This window comes from Marmota monax, unplaced genomic scaffold, assembly GCF_021218885.2.
Source record: "Marmota monax isolate L192 unplaced genomic scaffold, Marmota_monax_Labrador192_F-V1.1 WCK01_AAM20220418_F8-fsc00012, whole genome shotgun sequence".
Classification (NCBI taxonomy): Eukaryota; Metazoa; Chordata; class Mammalia; order Rodentia; family Sciuridae; genus Marmota; species Marmota monax.
Genome location: NW_026695227.1, coordinates 13,119,882 through 13,144,637, shown reverse-complemented (window position 1 = coordinate 13,144,637; position 24,756 = coordinate 13,119,882). Strand labels below are relative to the sequence as shown.

Below are 24,756 nucleotides of genomic sequence, written 5' to 3'. Positions count from 1 at the left end.
TTTCCATTAGAAGTACTCTTAGTTGGTGCAAGAACACTTTTTTCCTGTTCTTGGCTTTAAGATTATTTTTGAAACCAGAAATGAGTGCTATAATTAATCAAATATTATTTTGAAATTATTATTTTTTTCAAACAAGTGCATTGTTTTAAATGTCTTACATTTATTAACTAATGTAATTTTTATAAGCACTATATGGGTTATATGCTAGTATTACCATATTTTACAGATGAGGAAACTGAGGCACAGAGTTCAGGTAAATTGCCTGAGGTCACACTGTTAGTAAGTGACAGAGCCAGGATTTGAACCCACAGTATGGCTCTGGAATCCTGGGTCTTTTTCTATCTCTAGGATTTCCTCTAGTATTGAAAAGGATTCATGGACCTCAATATGTATTTTCCAATTCTATCATAATTTTATTGTTAGTTGTCTTTGTAAAAAAAAGGTGGCAATGAAGTTATTTGACCAAGTTAATGGCAAACGAATATAAATTATTTTCCCTGTAAAAAAATAGCATCAGTAAAATTCCATTGATCAAACTTCAAAGTAAATCTTAGCTGTTCTTATTCAAGTTATTTTCTTAAATTAATCTTGACTCCACAAATTCATTTCTTAGACTTCTTTTTTTTTTCCAGGACTCAAAAGAACAATATCTCTTTTTTATTCTCACCAAAGCTAGGGTTATAATAGATGAATGAAAGCAGTTTTTCCAATTTCTCTGACGTGTTCTGACTTTGGCCACAGTTTTTGCTTTATGCTCCCTTCCTCCTTTGATCAGGGACAGTGATGCTTTTGTTCTCTGATGTCCAAAAAAATATGAAAGAAAGGCTGGGGGTGTAGTTCGGTGGTAGAGTGCTTGTCTACCATGTGAAAGGCCCTGAGTTCAATCCCCAGTGCTACAAACAAACAAAAAAGTATTAAAGAAACAAAAAAGGAAATAAACAATTAATACTCCCAACTACTCCTACCAACATATATGAACAATGTCTTAAACTCTTGTTGGCTCCATGAGCAATAAGTGACAATAACCGAAAAATGCACTTTCATAAGTAAGTGTAAATCTAGATCATCTAAAATTCAGAATGTAGTGGAAATTACTTTCAGCTTTCCAGAAGTTGGCAATAGAAAATTATGTTGCTACTTGGTGATCTTTCAAGATGCTTGTTCTGTTTTTCCTCTTTCATATTTTTTATGTATTGACTGACATCTGACAATAGCTTTGGAAATATAACAGGCTCAAAATCACTAAGCATGAGTTTGTGCAAAAGAGAGTATTAGTGGCCTGACTACAAAATAATCATCCTCCAAGACTTGTTCCACTTACCACCATCCAGGGAAGTCACAATTTTTTTTTGTATGTATACGAGGTATAGTGATATTTAATTCATAGATTTAATCATCATTATCTTTATGATCATTATGTCTGTGATAATGATAATATCACACATTATCAGTCATAATTATATGAAGTTTTTGTGTATTTGCCATTTATTATAATTCACTGTCTAGTGATCTTTTTAAAAGAAGTCATTGCTAGATATGTAAGAAAATGCCATTGAATCCATAATATTAGTTTAAGTCTCAAATATATCCATGAATTAACAAATATAGCTTTCCATGTCTTTGGCAAATGTATATGAAATAGATAGTATTATCTATTGTATAAATATGGGATTTAGTTTAGCTCTGTGAGACAAAAGGGCAGAACAAGAAAGCTGATATAGGCAGAAGGAGTTATAATAGTCTCAGGGGCAGGGCCAAGGGTATTTGTAATGCTCTCTGTCACCAAAGAAAATAGAGTAGAATGGACCATAAAAATGAAAACATCAGATTAGAGTAAGAAGAAATTGAATAAAGGCAACAGGATTTAGGGATGTGAAAGGGAGTCTGAGAACTATTGCTTTGATGTAGAATGCAGTGGAACCAAATAAAAAATAAAAATGCGTAGGTTGGAAAGAAGATATTTTTAGGAATTTAGATCAAGAATTGGGTTTGTTGACAGAACGGTATTTGGAAACATACATAAATCTCCCTCATTCAATTTCATGTTTGCAGAAGCACAGCAGGAAAACTTAAAAAATAGAAATGCAGAGGTGTTAGTGGGGGGCTCTAAGGTTGTTACCTGAAAGACTACCACTTCCCATGCTCTTTAGTTTTTGTTTTATTTTACTTCAAAATGGAATTTAGACAAATTGTCTATGTAACACAGACACGTTTTAGAAAAAAAAAAAAAAAAAACAATATTTGCCCCTTATTGATGTCATAGTTTCATGGTGAACCAAGCTTAGCTTCCCTGTGTGTTTGAACCATTGTCCTGCAAAGTGGTCCTGAAGATGAGGATGCAGCCAGGCAGAGTGAACAGCAGGGAAGATGTCTCTGGGACTCTTCAGAAGAGTCATGATAGGGGGTGAGTGTGTGTGGGGGTGATGGTGGCACACACCTGTAATCCCAGCAGCCCAGGAGGCTGAGGCAGGAGGATTGAGAGTTCAAAGCCAGACTCAGCAATGGTGAGGTGCTAAGCAGCTCAGTGAGACTCTGTCTCTAAATGAAATGCAAAGAAGGGCTGGGGATATGGCTCAGTGGTTGAGTACCCCTGAGTTCAGTCCTGGTACCAAAAAACAAAAACAAAAAAAGAAGAGTCCTGATCCACGATCCACTCTAATATTTGAAAGTAAGAAAGCACAATCAAGAGAACAGTCTCAGTTTTTTTAAGAAAATAAGAACATTTAATATTTATAGGAAAATATAAATATATAAATATTTAAATTATTGAATACATATAAAATATTAAACACACATATTATAGCTGGAATAGTTATTACAGTAGAAAGACCATAAAGAAATAGAACAACAGATAAAGAAACAGAATAGAGTCCATACCCCAGATACCATTCATGGGTCCTCTGTAGTCTCTATGTCCTGTTTCTGCTCTAATCAGCAAGCCAAATAGTAAAAGAATGTATAACCATTGTTTCTGTTGCTTTTTCAAAGACATTCTTTTATTTCTCTGGCTGCTTTTAAGATTTTTCTCTTTGTTTTTGGATTTCAGTGTTTTTATTATTATGTATCTCTGGGATTTTTCAGTTTATTTGTCCTCGGAGTTTATAGAGTTTCTTCCATCTTTATGTCTTGAGTCAGTTTTATACATTCTTAATCATAGTAGTTTTAAATATTGCTTCTGTTTTATTCCCTCTCTTCTTTTTTAGAACTTTAATAACAAGGATTAGAGTTTTTCAGGATATCTTAAATTATCTGCTCTAGTTTCCACCTTTGTATGTGTCTTTACTTCATCTGAATATTTTCTTCTGACGTATATTCTGATTTTCTAATTTTCTACCCAGTTGAATGATTTCCATTGAAGTGTTATCCTGGTTAATGTATTCTTTAGTTCCAGAATTTCCATTTATTCTGAAGTTTCCAATTCTCTCTTAGAGTACCCAGTCTCATGCATGTCTTATTTCCTTGAACATTAGCCTGATTCTCCTGAACTGTTTTTCTGTTATCTATTGTTTCTCTGAATTTGTGGTCATGTCATCTTGGCACGTCAAGTGCGTGATTGTTTAGGAATCCATAATAGCCATTGACTGGAAAATTGTAAAAACAACTGAAGCCTAAAATTCAGTCTATTCTCAGTGAAGATTAACCTTGGCTACAGGAGGGTGGCTGAAAGTTCTAGAGCCACAGGATCACATTAATCCCATTCATTGATTGAGAGATTTAAAGTTAAGCCTTTGTCTCTGCAAAGACTGGCCTATTTCTCATTTACTTCTCCTTTTGTCAAGAGCATTTGGGGTAAAATGGATTAATGTTTATGGCATGAAACATTAATATAAAGCACCCGACCTAGTGCTTATATGCAGTTTATGCTATATACATGTATACTTAAAATACTATGCTTAAAAAATTTTAGTAATCTTCAGAGTCAGTTGACATGGGTTAAGGTTATAACTTAACTGTGAATTTATTTCATCACTCTGTGGGGTTGTTGAGCTCCTTCAAGTTCAGTTCCTTCATTTGTAAAATGAAGACATTTGATGAGATGACTTCTGAAGTCTCTTATTCCTTCAAATTTTATGACTGTGCTTAAATAGAACTGCAGACTCATGACTGCCCTCTTCCTCACCCAATTCTCCAAAAACATTTGCTAAGAAAATGTATTATGGGATATACCATTGGGACTTCCTGTTACTTATAAGGCTGCAGGCAGAGGAGTTTGGGTGAATAGCTTAATGGAGTTATCATCCCTTCATATTCTTTAGATCATCAAGTTATTAAAGCAAATATCGAATGGCATGCTTGATGTGGTTGCTATTACTTGATTTGAAAAACACTCATCTACAGACTTTTGGGGGGATAAAAGAGCAAGAGATATTTCTTAATGGTTAAGGCCATATTTGTCTCTATTGTGAACAGTGTATCATTGCCTTTTACATCTTCCATACTTTTTTGTTTCTTTTTTTTTTTTTAGAAAATAAACACTTTATTAGACTGTTTCCACAGGGATGCAAATGAAACAAGTGATAGATCACCACCAACTGAATTACAAACACCATTTACGTTTATAACATCCATTATTATACATATGACCATTTTTTGCAGTCACATTTGAAATTACTGTCTTGGTCCAAGGGAGCATAGAAAATGCCTGTTGGATCAATAATATATCCCTTTAAGCTAACCCCAACTCAGAACAGTGTGGTTGCCAATATGGTAAAGCCTGGATAATGCAGGGCTCGCTCCATCAGGGTATTTGAGGTCAATACCAGCACAAATAGCAGCAGATGGGAAACATAACAAAGTGAGTTCTCTACTCAAGGAGTACAGACAGAAGACTGTCCACCTGTTCAGAAGTTGTAGGACACTCTCCTCCCTGCCTACCTCTCCCACCCCCTGAAGGTGGTCTGCACTACCCTCTATCCCACTTGCTGTTCCATGAACACATAAGAGATGGGTTCTAGAAGTATTTGAAACACCATCTGAAATCTGCATTCACTTTAATTCATTTGGTTTTTCTTAGCTGTAGTAGGTTGACTCTACTTAATCTCATTCTGAATTTTACTCCCCATCCATTCAGGGTGAGCAAAGTAGACTTCCCCACTTAAAGTTTGAATCATGTCTCTGAAATTTTAAAAACAAAGTTAAATTGGACTGTGTAGCTGATGTTATGTGGACATCTTTCCATTTGTTTATGCCTTTATTACAGGATTGTTGCATTAGTTATTTTGTATCTTCTGAGCTCATGGGTTTATTGATATAGGGGTCATTCTATTCTTTTTTAGTAATGAGAAAATGAAAATCTCATTTTGAAACATAATCTGTTAAATATTCAGTTAAAATGATGAATTAAATGTAGTTATAATATATTCAAAATTATTTTAAATTCTATTTTATCTTCTTTGTGTACAGATGTATAATCTATTTATTCATCTATGACATCTACATGAAGAGTTCTCTATAGCTCATAATTAAGACATTCTAATTCCATTGCATTCTTTAGAGCATTACATGGCAGAAATATCAAATTAGTGTACATATTAATTTTTTCACTTTGACTATGTTTAAAATATCACTATTTTTTTTCCTCATCTTAGCTATATTAAGTAGAGCATAACCAAATAAAGGTAGACACCAAGTCACTAATGCCTACTGTTTTTAATTTTTAAGAGAAATAGCCACAATAAAATCTGAATTAGAATTTGGACATATCACTCATAATCTCTTGGTAGTGTTCATAGCTTTTTAAAATATATATCTAAGAAAAAAATTTGGTTTATTTTAGGCATGTAATCCAAGAATCTAAAGAATTTCTTTACCTTAAGCAATTTAAATAAATGTGACATTGTGGGTTTGTGGGTTGGGATGGTCTCATTGGCCTCAAGGGGAATCTCACTTTCTCCTTCATCTGCTTGTTGAGGCATTTGGGAGACAAGGAAAGGCTGCTGATCACCAGAAGCACAGTCCCACCCATCTGGAAGAGCCCCCCAAATATCCTAGAGATTCCATATAAGCAGCAACATGGAAAAGAAGCCAGTATTGCCAAGGTGATCTGGATTCAGGAATAAATGGAAAAGGCCTTCAATCAAAAAGTATGTCAGATTTATAACATGTAGTCTTGTTTGTTGTCTTTGCAGAATTTGATATGTTGTTAGAGTTTACTTGACTCCTTCCTCCTCCAGGTCTGAATCATCACTAATGTTTACTAAAGGAAAATGTGTTCCTATCCCTCAATCTCAAGAAAAATTGCTGGATATTTTTTCAGTCTTGAAGAAAAGATAGTGTCACAGTGGAGGGACTAGATGGCTTAAATTATTTTTTGTTTTTTCCTGGATATTAAGTTTTATGTTGTGGACTTGTTCTTCAATTTACTGGCTATTTGATGTAAGTCAATTTTCAATCACTCTTCACCACAGTTTCCTAATCAATGAAACTGAAATAATAACAGTATCTATAAATACTAGACAGTTTTTAGTGATTAGTGTGATTAAGGTTTTAAATGAATGTGCTGAAGTAAACTTATGCCTTTCTACCTGGTGACTACCTGATACAAAATGCCTGTTTGGTAGGTAAAGAACAGTTACATCTGCCTAGGTGATTACTGTTCAGTTTAGAATTGAACTGGGTGCTGTGGAAAGTGAAAACATGGTCCTTACTTGGACATCTTAAATTTAGTTATGTACATACCAAATATACAGTAGCATATAAAATGTAGTGTTCAGTTATAAATACTTATTGAGTTATACATTTAAGATATGTCCTTTGTATGCAGATTATTAATGACCAAAAAGTACAGCAACAAAATAAACAATTGTTACAGCAATAATGTGGGGTGTGAAAACATAAAGATCTCTAGCTTACTTGAAAATAAGAGTTGAAATTAATAGCTTTCTATTTTTGCACCACCATACTGATAAAAAAGGCAGAAATCATCACAAAGCACCACGTAATCTGGCTATATTTGTAAAATTGGAATTGGTTCCTAAACTAGATGAAAACATATGTGTATGATAATTAAAATAATTCAATTGCTCTGGGTCTCTACACTGTTTAAACATGGCTGCATTAACGGAACATGATATCCTAGAAAGTTTTCAAGAAATAAATCTTACAAAGGAGTTTGTTAAGTTAATCTATATATCCACCAAAAGCAAGAAAGAGTTTTCCACTAATGCTAGCAGAAAAGCCCTGGGATGAAATACCTGAAGCTTTTCTTATTGTGTTCCCATCCCTGAACCAACTAATGGAGACGGAGCTCTCTCACTGCCTGGCTTGTAGTGTCAGTGAATGACTGACATAGTCAGGGACTGACAGTCCTCAAGACAACATGTTTTAGGAGAGATTGGTTCTTTGAAAGAAGTGAATTTAGGCAGACAATCCACAACTTTTAATAGAGTGTGTATGTAAAGAAGTTTGAACATGTGTTGAATTATTTTATCCATTTTAAAGTGGAGATGGGGTGAAGGAAACTGATTTAAAAATTAAACATATGGATATGCATCTATAGCAAGGCTGGACTTATTTATGCAGAGGGCCAACACTGAAGGAAGGAATCTAGGGTAGCTTCTAGACAGTCCAATTTGGGTGACTTGGAGGACAGTGGTGACATTCTTTTTAAAAAGGAGACAAAGAGAAGTAAAGGTGGAAGAGAAGATAATGAGTTCAGTTTGGACATGTTGAATTGTAGAAAATAATAATGGGTTGGAAAAACATAAGTAAAAGCACATTGTACAGTTTTTAAAATACTAGATTCTTTCAACAGATACATGATTTACATAATTGAAAAAACATTTACAGAAGGAAAAGAAAGAAGGGAAAAAAGTATTCAGTGAATTTCTTCTGGCAAAACAAGTTTATTGTATGCTTTACTTGGATAACTGAAGCAGCTCTATTCCACTGTATTTTATGATTATTAAGAATATCTGTTTAAAGAATATAAATTTTCCACTTAAAAATAATTCATACTTATTAGAGGTAATTCAGAAAAGATGGAATAAAACAATATACACCATGTACAACAATGAGTGTATCTGGCTCAGTCCCTCTTCCCTAAAATGTTTTTAGTTGTTATAAATAATATTTGTTATTGTAAAAACCTCTAACAGTACAGAAAAAGAGTTAATATCACTTAAATCTCATTACTTTGAGATAGCCTCTATTTGCATTTTGATTGTTTTCATTCATAAATTTATTTAAATGGGGTTGTATAACTTATGCATACATCTCTGTAAAATTATTGCTTATATGTTTTCCTTGTTTCTCCCTTTATTTCTTAATCCTTTCTACAAAACATCCTAGATTAATGATGTGTATACGTGTATGTATATACACATACACATTATTTTATATGTATGTATATGGTGTGTATGTGTGTATATGTATGTATATGTACATATATATGTGTGTATACACACACACACAAATACTCTGTCATTATTTAAAATTTTTTTAAGGGCTGGGAATATAGCTTAGTGGTAGAGCACTTGCCTAGGAGTACAAAACCCTGGGTTTGATCTCCCAAAAAGAAAAAGAAAAAGGAAAAGCAATTTAAATATGAGAATCATGTTATATACACTTTTCTATGTCTAGCTTTGCCCCTTAATAGTACCTTGAGAGCCCCCTCCAAGTAAGTTGTCTTAGGTATCATGTAAGAACATCTCTTCTATTTGAGTGTAACTTCCCTAAAAGTCGGGGCGTATTTGTTTCTGTAGCACCTAATGTTGTACCACATATAGCAGAGACCTAGAACGAATAGGCTGAGATTATTCCTATTTTAAAACCAGGCTATTGCAAATATTTGGACTGAACAATTTGCCACAGTACATTTATGCAAAGTACTAAGTGACAGACCCCATGAGGTTAAAGTAATATTATTATTTCCATTTCACATATGAAAAGATAAAATGTATAGACCTGAAATTACTTTTCCAAGAGCATAAAACTTGAAGACTACAAGATAATGCACCCTGGTCTTACAAATTCCAACCAAATGTGTTATTCCTTGTGTTTTGTAAAGTAAATGGCAATTCAGACAAGATGAACATGTCCAACACATATCAGAGAGTCATTTGATCTTGAGAACTCATACTATGATCTTTGCCTGGACTTTGCATACATTGCTCATGGTCACAGTTTCTCCTTTAGAGTTTTCTAGGTTGTATAGTAGACATGAATTTTCACATGTTCTTTAGAGAAGAGACAAGTAAAGACACAATGAGGTTATTTTATCAGATGATATGCAAGAAGTCAATAAAGAGATGCCACAGAGAAATTAGGACTACCAATTCTCAGGCTAGAATTTTGTCTGCCACCGAAACCTGAATTCAAAAAACACCCAGAGTTTAGGTTCTGTTATAAAAGTGAATCTCAGCACTTGTACTTGGTTCATTTATGACTTTCAGGAGAAGAAAAGGAGGAAATGTGGTGTGGTGTTTCTATGCAGTGGGTGCATAGCTGGGGATGCGGAGCCAAGCTGTGGTTCTCCTGAGCAGGGTGTGTTGCACAGATGACCTGCACCAGAATGTCCAGGAGAGCCATGGAAAGGCATAGCATGGGTGCACCCACTGAATCAGAATCTGGGAGCTGGGGCTGGAATTTGGGGGATGAAGTCTGGGATGGACTTTTAATAAGCATGCCAGATCACTTTTGCGAATACCACAGGACCCTCTTATGCATCTTGGCTTATGGGAAAAGGGACTACTTTTAAATAACTTACCCAAAACTGGGCTCTTGGGAAGTTACTTAAAATCCCTGATTCTCAGTTTCTACATCTACAAAATGGGAATAATTGCATTTATGAACATATAGGGCTATGATAAGAATTAAAAGTAATATATGTAAATATTCTGGCTCTTAATGATTATTAACTATAAATGGTATGAAGATCAAACTAATCATGAGAGAGAGGGCTTAGGAGGATATTTCAGAGAACATGAATCTGATGAACTTTATGTAGCCTTCAGTTTGCAAAATATTTTGATGGAATAAGTTTAGGAAATATGATAGGCAGTGACTAAACTCAAATAAAGGTCAAGATTTTAACAGATTCTGAGAATCACCATTCTTCAGAAGCAACCAAATAGGTACCCACATAGGATACAGACCCAGGCAAAGGCATGGAGCAGAGATGGGCACTTGTGAAATACATGCAGATGGGTGGTACTATTTAGACACTGGTGATAAAACTATCAAACTATGTTGAGTCAGTTGCCAAATGGTGAAACAGTGATGCCAAGAAAAACTGGAAAACAGCAACACAAATATAGACCTTTAGAGAATATTAGAATGTGCCAAGTTAGAAGAATACAGAGCTTTGTAAATTATGCCATGTAAATGCATGTGATGGAAAAATTAATACATTTTTTTTTCTAAAAGTAAAACAAACAAAAAATCAAATCAATACAAAGTGGGAAATTTGTATCAGAAATATTTCGTAGATTTGATTAGCGATAAGTCACAATCTCTCTTAGCTTTAGAAACCTCAACTGTGAAAAGAACAAGGAATTGCCTCACAAGCTCTGTTTCAGTGGGAAAATTCCTTGATCTTTCATTAACATAATAAGATGCTGGCTTTAGCCTAAGTTGGTCTAAGTTTCATCTGAATTAGGAACCTTAACAAAATAGCATTTCCATTAGTAGACTTTCTGTGTTGTGCATCTTGCCTTATGTAATGTTATGCATTGTTCCTTCATTCAAAGACAAGTTATTAGTGGGAGGAAAATAACAGTTACCGTTTATTAAGTGCTTAGCTAGAGCTAAGCACTCAATCAAATCCTTTACAAATTTGGACCTCACAAGAATTCTGGAAGGTAAATAACTATTATGATGCCTATTTTTTCTTAGGAGAAAACAGAAGAGCAGATTCAGAATCAACAAGCTGGTTGTAGACAGGACCCCATGCCTTAGTCTATGTACCAGTTGCCATATTGAGAGGGATAAGAGGCACTCCCTGTTGGGGGTGAATTTAGAAAGGAGCTTTTTATTCTGTAGATGATAGAGGAGTGCTCCTTGGGTTAGATTCTGTTTTATATTCACTCCTGAGTATGTTCCACTTTCTATTCCTGGAATCATCTCCTCAGAGACCCAAACACTGACATTACAGCCACAAAATGAGCCATCTGTCACTGGGCATTTTGGCTACAAGCTTTATTTTGAATCCAGAAGGAGAGAAAAGGAACTGACAGGGATTTTGCAGGGTGAAGTCCAGGGCAAAGGTCTGAAGGACACCACTTATGAAGGAAACCTCTCAATGCTTCTCTGAGGACTCTGGGCGTGCCTATTACCCAGGCTGATTTTAGTGATCCTGGAAATGTTATCAGAAAAAGATTCCTTTACTGTTGTACTGCTCCATTTTTGTTATCTAGAATCAAAGATAACTTACCTAATGATATGGAGGAGAAAGGAACAAAATATTTAAATGATTAATATTAAAGAGAATTTAATTAAACTCTATGGCAAAGACTACATAGAAATGCTCTTCACTTTGAAAAATCTATAAAATTAGGCTTTTGAAAAATATTCTCCAACTTTACTAGAAGCAAAGTTTTCTGCTTTGATTAAAGTTCCTCATTTTAAAATAGTCTGAAAATTTATGAGGCTGGCATTTTAGTTTAGCAAGATGAGATAGGGCAACATTTGTATTTTTAGCTGAATGCAGTAAATAAGGAAGAAGAGTTTATTTTACTTGTATGAATAATTAACTAAAATAAGAAATACATATTCAATGACCAGACAAAATAACTTCCTGAAATTGGTCTCTGAGATAGGCTTGAGTCTCTAGGACTGAGGGGTTGTACTTCCCAGGAAACTAGGTGGGAACAACTTTTGTTCCAGTCATGCAGGAAAAAGCACCTCAAAATTGTTATTTTCAATTTCTCAGCTTTCAATAATAAGCCTGGAAATTTCCCATGTATAAACCTTAGCTCATCTTAACTTTGTAGGTTTTGGTATGTGGGTGATAACGTAGGCTTCAATCAGGGATGTCTGCCTGGGACCTGGCAACATCACAATCATCATCACTCCTGTGCAGATACTTCACAAGTCATTTTAACATCTGCTGGTATCTTGTTACCTACCTAGGAAAGCACATAATCTAAGACATATAATGTTGACCCAAATATAAAGGATACACAAGCCTATTTTAAATAACTCATTCAGTAAAATAAATAAGTATGTATATTCTTTTATTCATACGTGAAAGAATAAAATACAAAAGTGGAAGGGCAAACAAAGGGAATTCATAAGAGTTACAAATTTAGAGGGCAGAGCCAAACAGCAGCTGAGCAAGATCCTCCAGTGATGGTCTCCCCATGTGCTCACTGAGTTGAACAGCTATTCATGCACCAGACTATTTTCATAAGAGCTAAAGAAGCCAGGTAAGAGACTATAGTGCCTGCTTCTAGTATTAACAAAACAAAAAGATAATTGACAAAGGCAGGAAGGGAGGAGTTGCCCATGATATTCCTCCCCCAACTCCAAGCAGCCCAGCTCAGAGTAAGACTACTCTCCCTTGGGTGGGAGACAAAATTAAGTCTAGGCCTTAGACTTGAAGCCCAGTACCAGCCCACCAGAGTGAAACTCAGTGCTGGGAAAACCCTACAACCTCTATCCCTAGAGAATACTCATGGATTAAGCTACTGGAACAGCATTAGGCCAGGTGGCTGGCTCCCTCCTAATCTTCCCCCAACATTGGTCAGCAGAGCAGGGAGCAAGACTCCAGTACAAGGGAGCAGGACAGGATAGCTAGCACAGAGTTTTGTTTTAGAGCCCAATTCCAGGCCTGGTATGGTAAGACCCAGCATTCGGTAGAAACTGAAGGCCCTGTACTTAGGCTAGAGCTCACAAGCCCAGCCTCTAGACTAACAGGCATCAGGTGGAGACATGCATGTTGGTGTGACAGATTCAAGTTTCAGCCTGCATCAGTTTTAGAGTTGGAGAGGACCTAGATACACCTGACCTCCTCCTGAGACTGTGCCCCTGTAGCTGTGAAACTCAGGTGTAAAAACCTAGCTTAGTGTCAGCTTTGGTAGCTGTGGAATTGTCCCAGCCATCTCTCCCCTAAGTTTGGGTAACATAGCCCTCACCAAGTCAGTGCTCACAGATAGGTCTCTAGAGCTACCCTGGCACCAGGCAGAGAAAATTGTACCCCAAAAATAGTGACTTGTGTTTTGGCCTGTACCATTAACAGCTGTAGTATGGGCCTTGGTTCACCCCAAAGGTTGTACAGGTGCTTATAGCTATAAGACACAGGCATGACCCAGCGTAGCATCAGCCTAGGTGGCTAAGGGAATGCTTTCCCCAACCCTAGCCTGACTTTGGGCAGCCTTTCATCATGCAAGACCCCAATTGCTGCATATAAGACATGGTAGTAAGCATGAGAACTCACTGTTTCACTGATAAACCTAACACTGGAAAGATCCTAATGGTTTCCATCTCTAGGCCTGCTTGTGGATGAAGCATTTGGAATAGCATCAGTGTCAGGGGAAGATATATCCACTTCACCTCAGTCTATTGGAGTTTTATATTCCAGCTAGAATTACCTGTAACCAATTGTTAGCAGTCTTGTGTTTCAAGTTCAGCTTGGCAATAGGCAACTCATAACTGCCTGGACCTTGGTCCTGTCCCAGTGTTGTGCTGGTCTTGGTGGGCCGTGGGCTCAGGATATGACATAGTTTGGAGCCCTTGGTGACATAAGTATGACATAGGAGCCTGAGAGTGGTTCATCTATAATCATTGGGCCCAGAGATTGGAAAAATATCTCAGTGTGTGAAAACAGGCTTGTAACTATGGATGATATAGCTAGGCCTATCCAGAACCTAGGAAAAGTCTTGTGGGGACAATCCACTCTTAGTAGGTGGTCTCCTGCTTCTTTATGAACACCATGCCAGCAGTGTATTTGGGCAAACTTGGGCTTGAATTGCCCTCTAGCACTGAAATAGTGACAGCACACCAGTGGCAGACTCACAGCAAATTCTGGAGGTGGGTATTATTCATTACTGAAATAGGTGCTAGGAAAATAAGCAGCCTGCTTAGAGTTTCTATAAAGACAGACACCAAAAATGCCAGATTAGGAAAACTAGAATGATTACCTAATCCTTCAATGCTCAGATGATGTTGCATGCCAACAAGCACCAAGAGCTTTCAGGACGTCATAACCTTAGCGAATAGTCAAAAGAGGTACCAGAAGCTGACTAAATAGTAATCAGAATGGAAGTACTTGCAGATAATTTAAAATAGCTGTTTCAGGAAACTCAATAACTTAAAACAGCAAAACATTTCAATAATTTAATGGAGAAATTTAATGAAGAGATTGAAGCAGTTAAAAAATCAAAGTATTAAGCTGAAAAAACACTTAATGAAATTGAAAATCTGATAGAAGGTATCAACAACAAGGTAGATCAAACAGAAAAAAGAATCAATGAGTTTGAAAACAGGCTATTTGAAATTTTACAGTCAGAGAAAAAAGAATGAAGAAGAGTGAAGAAACTTATGGGAATTTGAGACCATTGTTAAAAGAACAAATAGTTGAGAATGCCAAAGGGGTAGAATGTTTATTCAAGGAAATAACAACAGAAAACTTCTCAGATACAAACAACCAGGTGCAGGAAGGTCAAAGGTCACCAGTCAAATTTAACTAAACTTTCTTCCCCAATATATCTCATAATCAAGCTTTAAAAGATGAAATATAAAGAGGAGATTCTCAAGTTTGCAAGAGAAAAGAAATAACAAACAGGCATGTCCTGATTTGACTCATAGTAGACTTCTGAGTAGAAATCTTATAAGCCAGGAAAAAGTGGATTGAGACTTCTACTAGTAGAGTGAATGAAACTGTCAGTTGTGAATATTTTACCCAGCAAAAGTATCATTCGGAAATGAAGCATGAAGCAGAGATAAAGACATTCCCAGATAAACAAAAACTGATAGAACATATCTCCACCAGATCTGTTGCACAAGAAATTCTAAGGGAAGTTTTTTTTTTTTTTTTTCCTTCTTTCTTCTTTTTTGGTACTGGGGATTAAACAGTTTCATACCTTTTTAATATTTTATTTTGAGACAGGTCTCATTAAGTTGTTTAGGGCCTCACTAAGTTGCTGAGGCTGATCTTGAACTTGTGATCCTTATGCTTCAACCTCCCAAGTTGCTCTGGTTACAGGTATGCACCACTATGACCAGCTAGAGGAAGTTTTCAAACTGAAAAAAAGTGACATTAATAAGTAAGAAGAAAATATGAAAAGTATAGAACTCAAACTCACTGGTGAGAGTAAGTATACAAACAATTTCAGAATGCTTTAATATTGTAAGCATTGTGCATGAACCATTCACATCTTCAGTATGAACACTAAAAGAATTAAAATAATAAGTATACTAATATTTTAAGAGATCAATAATATAGAAAGATGTAAAATGAAATGTCTAAAATTCAAAATGTGGCAGAATGGAGTGAGTGCAAGTGCAGAGTTTTCTTTTCCTTTCTTCTTTTTGATTCGAGGGATTGAACTCAGTGGTGCTTAACCACTGAGCCACATCCCTAGACCTTTTTATATTTTGAGACAGGCTCTGACTGAGTAGCTTTCGGAACTCGCTAGGTTGCTGAGTCTGGCTTTGAACTTGCAATTCTCCTGCCTCAGTTGACCAAACTTCTGGAATTACAGGTGTGTGCTGCCACTGTGCCTGGCCAGAGTTTTCTTAATAGTGTATTTCTCTTGTTCTTTTGTTTTTTTCTGTAACTACCATTATGATTATGTTAAGTTGCTATCATTTCAAAATAGCTTGTGGTAATCAAAATATGTTTTTGTAAACCTTGTAGTACACATAAAGCAAAAACCTATAATAAATAAACCACAATAAATAAGCAGGGAATTCAAAACACACTACCAGAGCAAATCACTAAGCCAAAAAAGATGACTGTAATAGAGGGAGAAAGGAAGGAAGGAAGGAAGGAAGGAAAGAAGGAAGAACTTACAACAAAACTAGAGAACAGGTTTCATAATGGCAGCAGTAAGATCTTACCTATTGATTATTATTTTTAATGTAAATGGATTAAGTTCTTCATTTAAAAGATGTAGAGTAACTGAATGGCTTAAAACAAAACAAAACAAACAAACAAACAAAAAAACAAGACCCAACTTTATTGCCTACAAGAAACTCATTTCACCTATAAGGACACATATAGACACACATAGTAAAGGCATCAGTTAGAGACATGTAAAGGGCTGGAATAAGATATTCCATGCAAATGGAATCTAAAAGAATGCAGGAGTAACTATATTTATTTCAGATAAATAAATTTTAAATGAAAAAGTAAAAAAGATAAGGGAATCACTATATAATGATATAGGGGTCAATTTAGCAAGAAGAAATAGAATTTTAAATATATATGCACATGATATCAGAGCTCTAAAATACATAAAGTAAGAATTTATAAACCCAAAAGGAGAAGTAAACTTTAATACAATAGTTTTATAAAATAATCATAAAGTGAAGAGATAGCCTCCAGCTGAGAAGAAATATTTGCAAACTGATTAGGGCTTGATATCCAGAATGTATAAGGAACTTCAAAAACTTGAGGGAAAAAAATCTGATTTAAAAATGTGCAATAGCTGGGAACAGTGGTGTCTGCCTCTAATCCCAGTGGATTGGGAGGCTGAGACAGGAGGATCCTGGCTTCAAAGGCAACTTCAGCAAAGGTGAGGTGCTTAGCAACTTATGGAGACCCTGTCTCTAAATAAAATACACAGTAGGGCTGAGAATGTGGCTCATTGGTTGAGTGCCCCTGAGTTCAATCCCTGGTACCAAAAAAAAAAAAAAAAAAGTGCAATAGGCAAGAAGTAAAATCAAGAATCAATAAATGGGATGATATCAAACTAAAAAGCTTTTTGCAAAGGAAACAATCAAGAATGTGAAGAAAGAGAAATGGGAGAAAATCTTTGCCATCTGCACCTCAGATACATCATTAATCTCCAGGATATATAAAGAACTCAAAAAACTTAACACCCAAAATACAAATAACCCAATCAATAAACAGACATTGCATGGAAGAAATACAAATGGTCAACAAATAGATGAAAAAATGTCCAACATCACTCGCAATTAGAGAAATGCAAATTAAAACTACACTGAGATTTCATCTCACTCCATTCAGAATGGCAATTACCAAGAATACAAGTACAATAAATGTTGGCAAGGATGTGGGGTAAAAGGTACACTCATACATGTTGGTGGTACTGCAATTTGGTGCTATTACTATGAAAAACAGTTTGGAGATTCCTCAGAAAACTTGGAATGGAACCACCATTTGACCCAGCTATCCTAGTCCTTGGTTTATACCCAAAGGACTTAAAATCAGTATACTACAGCGATGCTACCACATCAATGTTTATAGCAGCTCAATTCACACTATCTAAACTATGGGACCAGGTAGGTGCCCTTCAACAGATGAATGGGTAAAGAAAATGTGATACATATAAACTATGGAATATTACCCAGCCATAAAGAAGAATGAAATTATGGCATTTGCCAGTAAAATGGATGGACCTGGAGACTATCATGCTAAGTGAAATTATCCAATCCCCTCCCCAAACAAAAGCCAAATATACTCTCTGATATATGGATGCTGACTCACAACAGGCTTGGGGGTGGGAAGGCAGGAAGATTGGGGGGAAGAGAACAAAATCATAAAATGTATATACTAATGGGGTACCATTTCATGTTTTAATACATGGATGCATTGAATAATGGCTAAATCAGATTAAACAAAATCTCCTGGAACATTTATCACTTCTCTACAGTGAAAATGTTCATAACCCTTTCTTCTAGCTTTTTGAAATGTGCATTATTGTTATTTTTAGTCACCCTACTGTGCAATAATAGCAAACCAGACCTTCTTGTTCCTATCTTACTGTGACTTAGAACCTGCTGGTCAACCTTCCCTACCCTTCTAACCCCCTGCTCTCTCTGGTCTCTGGTTACTACCATGCTACTTTGAACTTCTATGGTGCCACATTCATGAGATCACGTGGTACTTGTCTTTCTGTGCCTGGCTTATTTCACATCGCATAATGATCTCCAGTTCCATTATGTTGTCACAAATGACAGGATTTCATCCTTTTCATAGCCGAATGTATCCATTATGTGCATGTACTGCATTTTCTTTATCCATTCATTCACACAAATGCTTAGGTTGTTTCCATTTCTGGGCGGCTGCAGTGAACATGGGCGTGCCGATGTCTCTTTGGCATACTAATTTCAATTCCTGTGAATACCAGTAGTGGGATTGCTGGATCATTTGGTACTTCTATTTTCAACTTTTTGAGGAACCTCTGTACTGTTTTCCATAATGACTGAACTATTTTACATTCCCAAAAATAGTGTGCAAGGGTTCCCTTTCTTCACATCCTAACAAGCACTTGTCTTTTTGATGTTAGCCATTCTTACTGGGGTGAGGTGATATCTAATTGTGATTTTAAATTGCATTTCCCTGATGATTAGTGATGGTGAACATTTTTTTGCATGCACCTGTTGCCCATCTTTATGTTTTCCTTTGAGAAGTGTCTGTCTATATCTAGTGCACATTTTTAAAAATGTTTTTATGTGTTCTTTTTAATTGTATATGACCATAGAATGTATTTTGACATATTATACATATGTGGAGTATAACTTCAATTTTTTTATTGTACATGGTGTGGAGTTACACTGGTTATGTATTCACATAGGAACATAGGAAAGTTATGTCCAATTCATTCTACTACATTCTTCATTCCCATCTCCCTTCTCCTACCCCCAATCTTTCTTCCTTCCCACCCCCAAACCTGTTGTGGGTTAGCTTCCACATATCAGCTAAAACTTTTGACCTTTGGTTTTTTGGTACTGGCTTATTTCACTTAGCATGATAGTCTCCAGGTCCATCCATTTACTTGCAAATGTCATAAAGTCATTCTTGTTTGTGGCTGAGTAATACTCGTGTGTGTGTGTGTGTGTGTGTGTGTGTGTGTGTGTGTATAAAACCACATTTTCTTTATCCATTCTCCTGGTGAAGGGCACCTAAGTTGGTTTCATAGTTTAGCTATTTTGTATTGAGCTGCTATAAATATGGGTGTGGCTGTGTCATTGCAGTATGCTGATTTAAAATCTTTTGTGAGATAACTGGGTCAAATTATGGTTTCATTCCAGATTTTCTGAGGAATCTATATTCTGCTTTCCAGAGTGGTTGTACCAGTTTGCAGTCCCACCAGCAAGGTATGAGTGTGCCTTTTCCCCTGTATACTTGCCAACATTTATGGTTATTTATATTCTTGATAATTGCCATTCTGACTAGAGAGGAAATCTCAGTGTAATTTTAATTTGCATTTCTCTAATTGCCAGAAATATTGAACATTTTTTTTCATATGTTTGTTGACCATTTGTAGTTCTTCTTCTGAGAAGTTTCTTCTTCCAGTTTATTTGCCCATTTATCGATTGGTTATCATTATTTGTATTAATTCTCCTGGCTAGGTGTGGTAGGCAGAATTCTAAGTGGTCCCTAAGATTCCATGTTCCCGAATCCCTATAACATGTGAATGTGTTGTGTTATAGAGCACAGTCAGCCTTTTAAATTAAGTGTGTGCAGGTAGGTCTAATCTAATTACAGGAGCCCTTGGAGGCAGAGAGATTTCTCCTGTTGGTGGCAGAAGAGAAAGGCATAGAGCTTCCAGGCAGGAGAAGGATTTCATTTGCTGCTATTGGCTTAAAGACAGAGGAGAACACATGATGAGAAATGAGGGTGGTCTCTAGGAACTGAGAGTGGCCTTTGGCTGACAGCCAGTGAGGAAATGGAGAGCTGGGTCCTGCACTTAAAGGAACTGGATTCTACAACAATCTGAGTGCACTTGGCAGCAGATTCTTTCCTAGATCCTCCAGATAAGAGCTGAGACCAGCTGACACTTGTATGCTAAGTGGAAACCCAGCCAAGACCACCAGACTTCTGTTCTACAGAACTGGGGGGAAATAAATGGATGTTGTCGTAAGCTGCAAAGCTTGTGGAAGTTTGTCACACAAGGATAAATATGCTATCTGTCTTGTCCATGCATATGGAACTTCTGGAATAAATAAACCCCATCAAAGCTTTTATTACAAATTTTCACTATCCCATGGATTTATGTTTTGTTCCACTTGTCCATGTGCATACATTCTAGTTTGTTGGACCCAGGAATATGGAATATGGTTGGAATGTTACTGCTGATAATCACGTATCAGCTGGTATAGGATTTAGCTCCATGAATGCTGAAGTGCCACTCATCAGATGCTCTGTGCAGTGAAATCACTCCAGACAAGTAAGATTTACGTCAACTGTCTCTCACTCCTCACAATTCTTTTCATTTAGTGGGATAAACAAAAATGCATCACGGCTTGTTAAGACTGCATGTTGCACATGGAAAAAAAATCCTTTGATTCTAGCATCAGCCAAATTTTCAAAAGGTTACTGAGGAATGTAGCATTAGTTGCTAATACACTTAGACAAATGTTAGGGAGATATATGCTCTTACATGAGGGAATTGCCATTTGGATAGTCTTGGTGTTTTGAAGAGGCAAAGCAGACTAAATCTGGAAGGTTGTCTCACCCTCCCTGTGGAACTGGGACTCTGAAGTAGCTCCTGATCATACCTTTGAAAAACAATATAGAACAGGAAAAACAGTCTACTTTATGGTTTAATTTTTTAAATTTCCTGGTTATAGGTGTGCAAATAGGGACATCAGGGTAATAGGTTGGCATTACCTGTAAATGTGCTCAGAAGGGCGCAGCCTCCATCCACTGTGTATAACCAAGTAGGACCAATCATGAGCTGCTTTTTTTTAAACTAGAAAATAAATATGTTATTATCTCTAAAATAAGGAAGATGGGTCATCATGAGAATTAAATGGCAAGTATATTGAGAACCGTTAGCATTCTGCCTTGCAGTTGTAAGTGCTCCACGGAGCTGCTTATTTTTTTGCTTCTCTGGAGAAGGCATGGAATCTGCGAGCACACAGATTCATTTCTATTAGGGCTCTTGCTTCTTAAGATTTATTTCCTTTTGCTTCCACTCAGCAATGGTGGAACAGCTCCAGGGTTTCAGGACCCTCTGAAGCTGGAGGCTTGTTAACAGAGTTAAAATGTGCCAACTGCTTTCAAATACAGCACATCTCAAGAGCAGTGCTGAGAAGTGATCCTGATAAGTTTGTGTCAATCCATACACATAATCTTATATTTGAACATACTCCATTTTCAAGTCTGTTTTACCCTCTGTAGCTCTTTCTACTTCTAGGAGACTACATCAGTTATAAAACAGGCACTGTGGAGAAGTGCAGAATTATATGGCAAGGTTTTGTGGATAACTAAGACCTGTATAAAATTTTATAGTTTATAAATGCTTCCTTAGCAATAATCAGAACAGCCTTTGAAAGTTATAATTCAACACCATCATTATCTCCATTATGTGAATGATGACATTAAGATTCAGAAAGGCAGAGTGAGCTGCCTGAAGTCATTCTTTAAGTTCTTTAAGTTTTCTATTTTTCTAAGTAAGAATATAGGGTAATTGACTCCCAGGGAATTTGTAAAAATATTTTTTTAGATGTAGATGGACTTAATACCTTTATTTTATCTATTTATTTTTTTATTTTTAAAAATTATTTTTTAGTTGTAGTTGGACACAATACTTTTATTTTATTTATTTATTTTTATGTGGTGCTGAGGATCGAACCCAGGGTCTCGCACTTGCGAGGTGAGCACTCAAGGACTGAACCCAATGCCTCACAAGTGCTAGGTGAGTGCTCTGCCACTGAGCCACAACCGCAGCCCTCCAGGGAAATTTTCATATACTTAATCAGGAGAAAGTGGATTCGTTCTTTTATGCTACTAAGAGACCAACTTAGAGATAATCACTAATGAAATGATTTATAGCCATCTAAATTCATTTTCAAGACAGGTACATTAAGAAATAAAAACATCACACCTTTAACATGTTTTGCGGTGAGAGTGTAATTGAGGAATCATTGACTTATTTGTGGCATTTGGGAAGAAGGTGGAACCCTGCTGCAGGTTTCCTAGATGGCTCTATTTTCCCCTTACTTGTTCATGATGAATCTGTAGAGAAAAGAGAGACATCTTTCAAAGTTTCTTTCATTTCCAGTTGCATGTCTGTGGCCATGGAAAAACTTCTTGCATATAAAATCAAAGAGCTAAAAAAGTTCTGAATTGTATTTACTGAGAAGCCCATCTATAATATCTCCATAATTTCAGAGTTTTGAAGCTACTTCCAAAAAAATATGTCTCTTTATCTTTTTTCCCTTCTTCAATATTTGAAACAGATGGAATCTTGGTAATAAAACCACTAAAGGCAATGTTATAGCTATTGTAGGGGATGAGGGAGGGCTGGAAGAAGTCTTCAACGAAGCCCCTAGAGTGTGTCTTCAGGAAGGAACAATCTTACTCTCTTTTCTTGGTAATATTGTTAGAAATTATAGATTGGCTATGTGTCCAAGATTGTCAGGTCTTCTTCCCATCTCACCAATTGCTAAGTATTGCTTTTCTTACTACAGATATCTTCTGAGTTGCTATCCAGGCATTGTGTTTTCTGTGGTTCTCAAAGCCTGGGGCCTTTGGTTGTTACCAGCCATTTGCCATAAGTTGACCTTGCATTAATACACACATTTTGATTTTTGCAATAATAATAGTTCCACATGTTTGTGTAGTAACTTAGAACGAATTTGCTGACACTGTGCCAGTAGATTTTCTGCCTTGAGACATTGATATTTGGGTAACTGAACATAGTAGATGACTTTGAAAAGAATCTATCACCCAAGGAAAGCACAGGTCTTTGAGGCTATTTGGGTAACTGAACATAGTAGATGACTTTGAAAAGAATCTATCACCCAAGGAAAGCACAGGTCTTTGAGCTAAGCATGGGGAGCCCAATTACCTCCTTTTGTCAGGGTTGGGAAGGGTGTAGAATGATCCCAGAATATTCTGCTGTGTAGGATAATAAATTGGTGCACAGAGGCAGCTGTAGATGAGATGAGCTGGGATATGGGCCATTTTTATTTTCTGTGGGGAAATGAAGAAACAAACTGAGCTATCAGGAGACATTCTATTCCTTGGCTCCTTTTTCTTGGCTTGTTGCATATTTTTGTTATTGGAGCACCTGAGATAAGAAGAGGTTTGGGTCCTTAATATACAATTTTAAGAAGAAATGTCCCAGGTATTATTATCCTCCAGTGAGAATAAGTGAGCTGCTTGAGGAGTGTCAAATATCAGTCAGAAGAACTGAGCATCCATCTAGTGAGGAAGAGGAGGAGGTAAGACTTGCTCATGTGGACCCAAGGCCAGGGAGCTGCCTCTCTGATCCAGATGGTGCATGCATAGCAACCTACTCTGTTGTTCCAAAGAGGGATTAAGTGCACCAAGAACATTTAAACTGACAACAGTGGGTGGGCCAGCCACCTGCCCCCAGGATGTAATGAGAGGTGCCCGTGCTGAGAACTAGCCTATAACCAACCACCTTCCCCGACTCTCCTCTTAGGCCAATGCCCTAGGTTATTGTGAGTTGGGTAGGGAGAATTGGAAGACAAAAAAAAAAGTGCAATTCTTGTGGTGGAAGTTATTCTTTCTGTGCTATTCTTCCTTATGCCATCATCTCCCAAGATAAGGAAAGGGGATCTGAAGATAATTGCCCTGAAAATTTGCTGAAGCTGGATAGGGGAAGAGGTGCATGAGCTCTTCTACCCCTAACAGAGTCAGAAGTGAAGGATCTCTTGGACCCACTGAGTGCTCATTGCTGCTGGGACATAGAGATCAGCCAGTAAAGAGATGAGGGAGCAGGTAGCACATCACAGTGGGGCTCCCACCACATAAGGTGGTTTTATGTGGGAGTAGACTAGACACCCCAGGATGGAGCCAGGCTACCTTCTGGAAAAAGAATTCCCTGCAACAGGGGCTGTGGACTGATGGCCAGTGGTGGGAGCTAAAAGTGGGTTTTATCAGAGCCCCTTGCCCCATCTGGGAACCTTTCTGTGGAAAGGCCAGCCCTGTAAAAATAATTCCGGTCATGGTCTTCAGAAGACCAGTGTGTGCTCCTGACACATAAACCACAACAAAACCATGTCTCTAGGTCAGATAAACAGTTAACAACAACAGAAAGAACCACAACCGTGCCTGGACCCAGACAGGAGGTGTTGGCGCCTTTTCTTATTTTGTTTTGTTTGGTTCCCTCTGCCCAAACACTGGAGGAGGCAGCAGACAGAGAGGAGGGAGGAGGCCTGCAGGGCTGATCAAAACACCCCTCGCTGCCCTACCACACACATTCATCTACAATGAGCTTCCCTGAGCTAAGGGGAGAAAAGGTAAAATCTTTGAATCCAGGAGCATCAAAGTTTTAAAAGACAATAGTGCTGTGTCTTAAAGATGTTCAGACTGTTTGAATAGCTAAAAATCACTGAAAATGTTCTTAAGGGAGTTAATTCACAGGGGGAAGGAAGAGTACCCATAGTAATATTTGGAGACATTTATTTATAAAAAGAAATAGATATTTTCTGTTTACACACACAACTGGGGCCAACATAACTGAGCAGATTCAGGGTGTGATGAATTCTATACAATGGGCAAAGGGGAGTCTGATCAGGAAGAGAGGGGAAAAAGAAATAACAATGAGGAAGGAAATAGATAAGAAGAGGGAGGAAGTATGGCCCTTTATCTGCTTCTGCCAAGGAGAGGGCTGCTGAAACCTTGGAAGAGGGCAGCGTCCTGGATGGTGC

At 37.0% G+C, this 24,756-nt stretch overlaps 1 protein-coding gene across 11 annotated transcripts in view; it reads left to right on the top strand.

Annotated features, from left to right (window-relative positions):
- Lmntd1 (lamin tail domain containing 1) overlaps positions 1–24,756 on the top strand; it is a 340,293-nt gene that overhangs the window by 45,287 nt on the left and 270,250 nt on the right. For 6 of the 11 annotated variants that reach the window (XM_058576412.1, XM_058576410.1, XM_046435447.2 and 3 more), the window contains exons 2-3: positions 5,912–6,083; positions 19,159–19,224. The exons of 2 other annotated variants lie outside the window; for them this stretch is intronic. The gene's annotated coding sequence lies outside the window, so the exon portion shown is untranslated. The remainder of the gene's footprint in view (positions 1–5,911; positions 6,084–19,158; positions 19,225–24,756) is intronic. 3 more of the 11 variants (XM_058576413.1, XM_058576409.1, XM_058576407.1) reach the window with 2 other exon arrangements.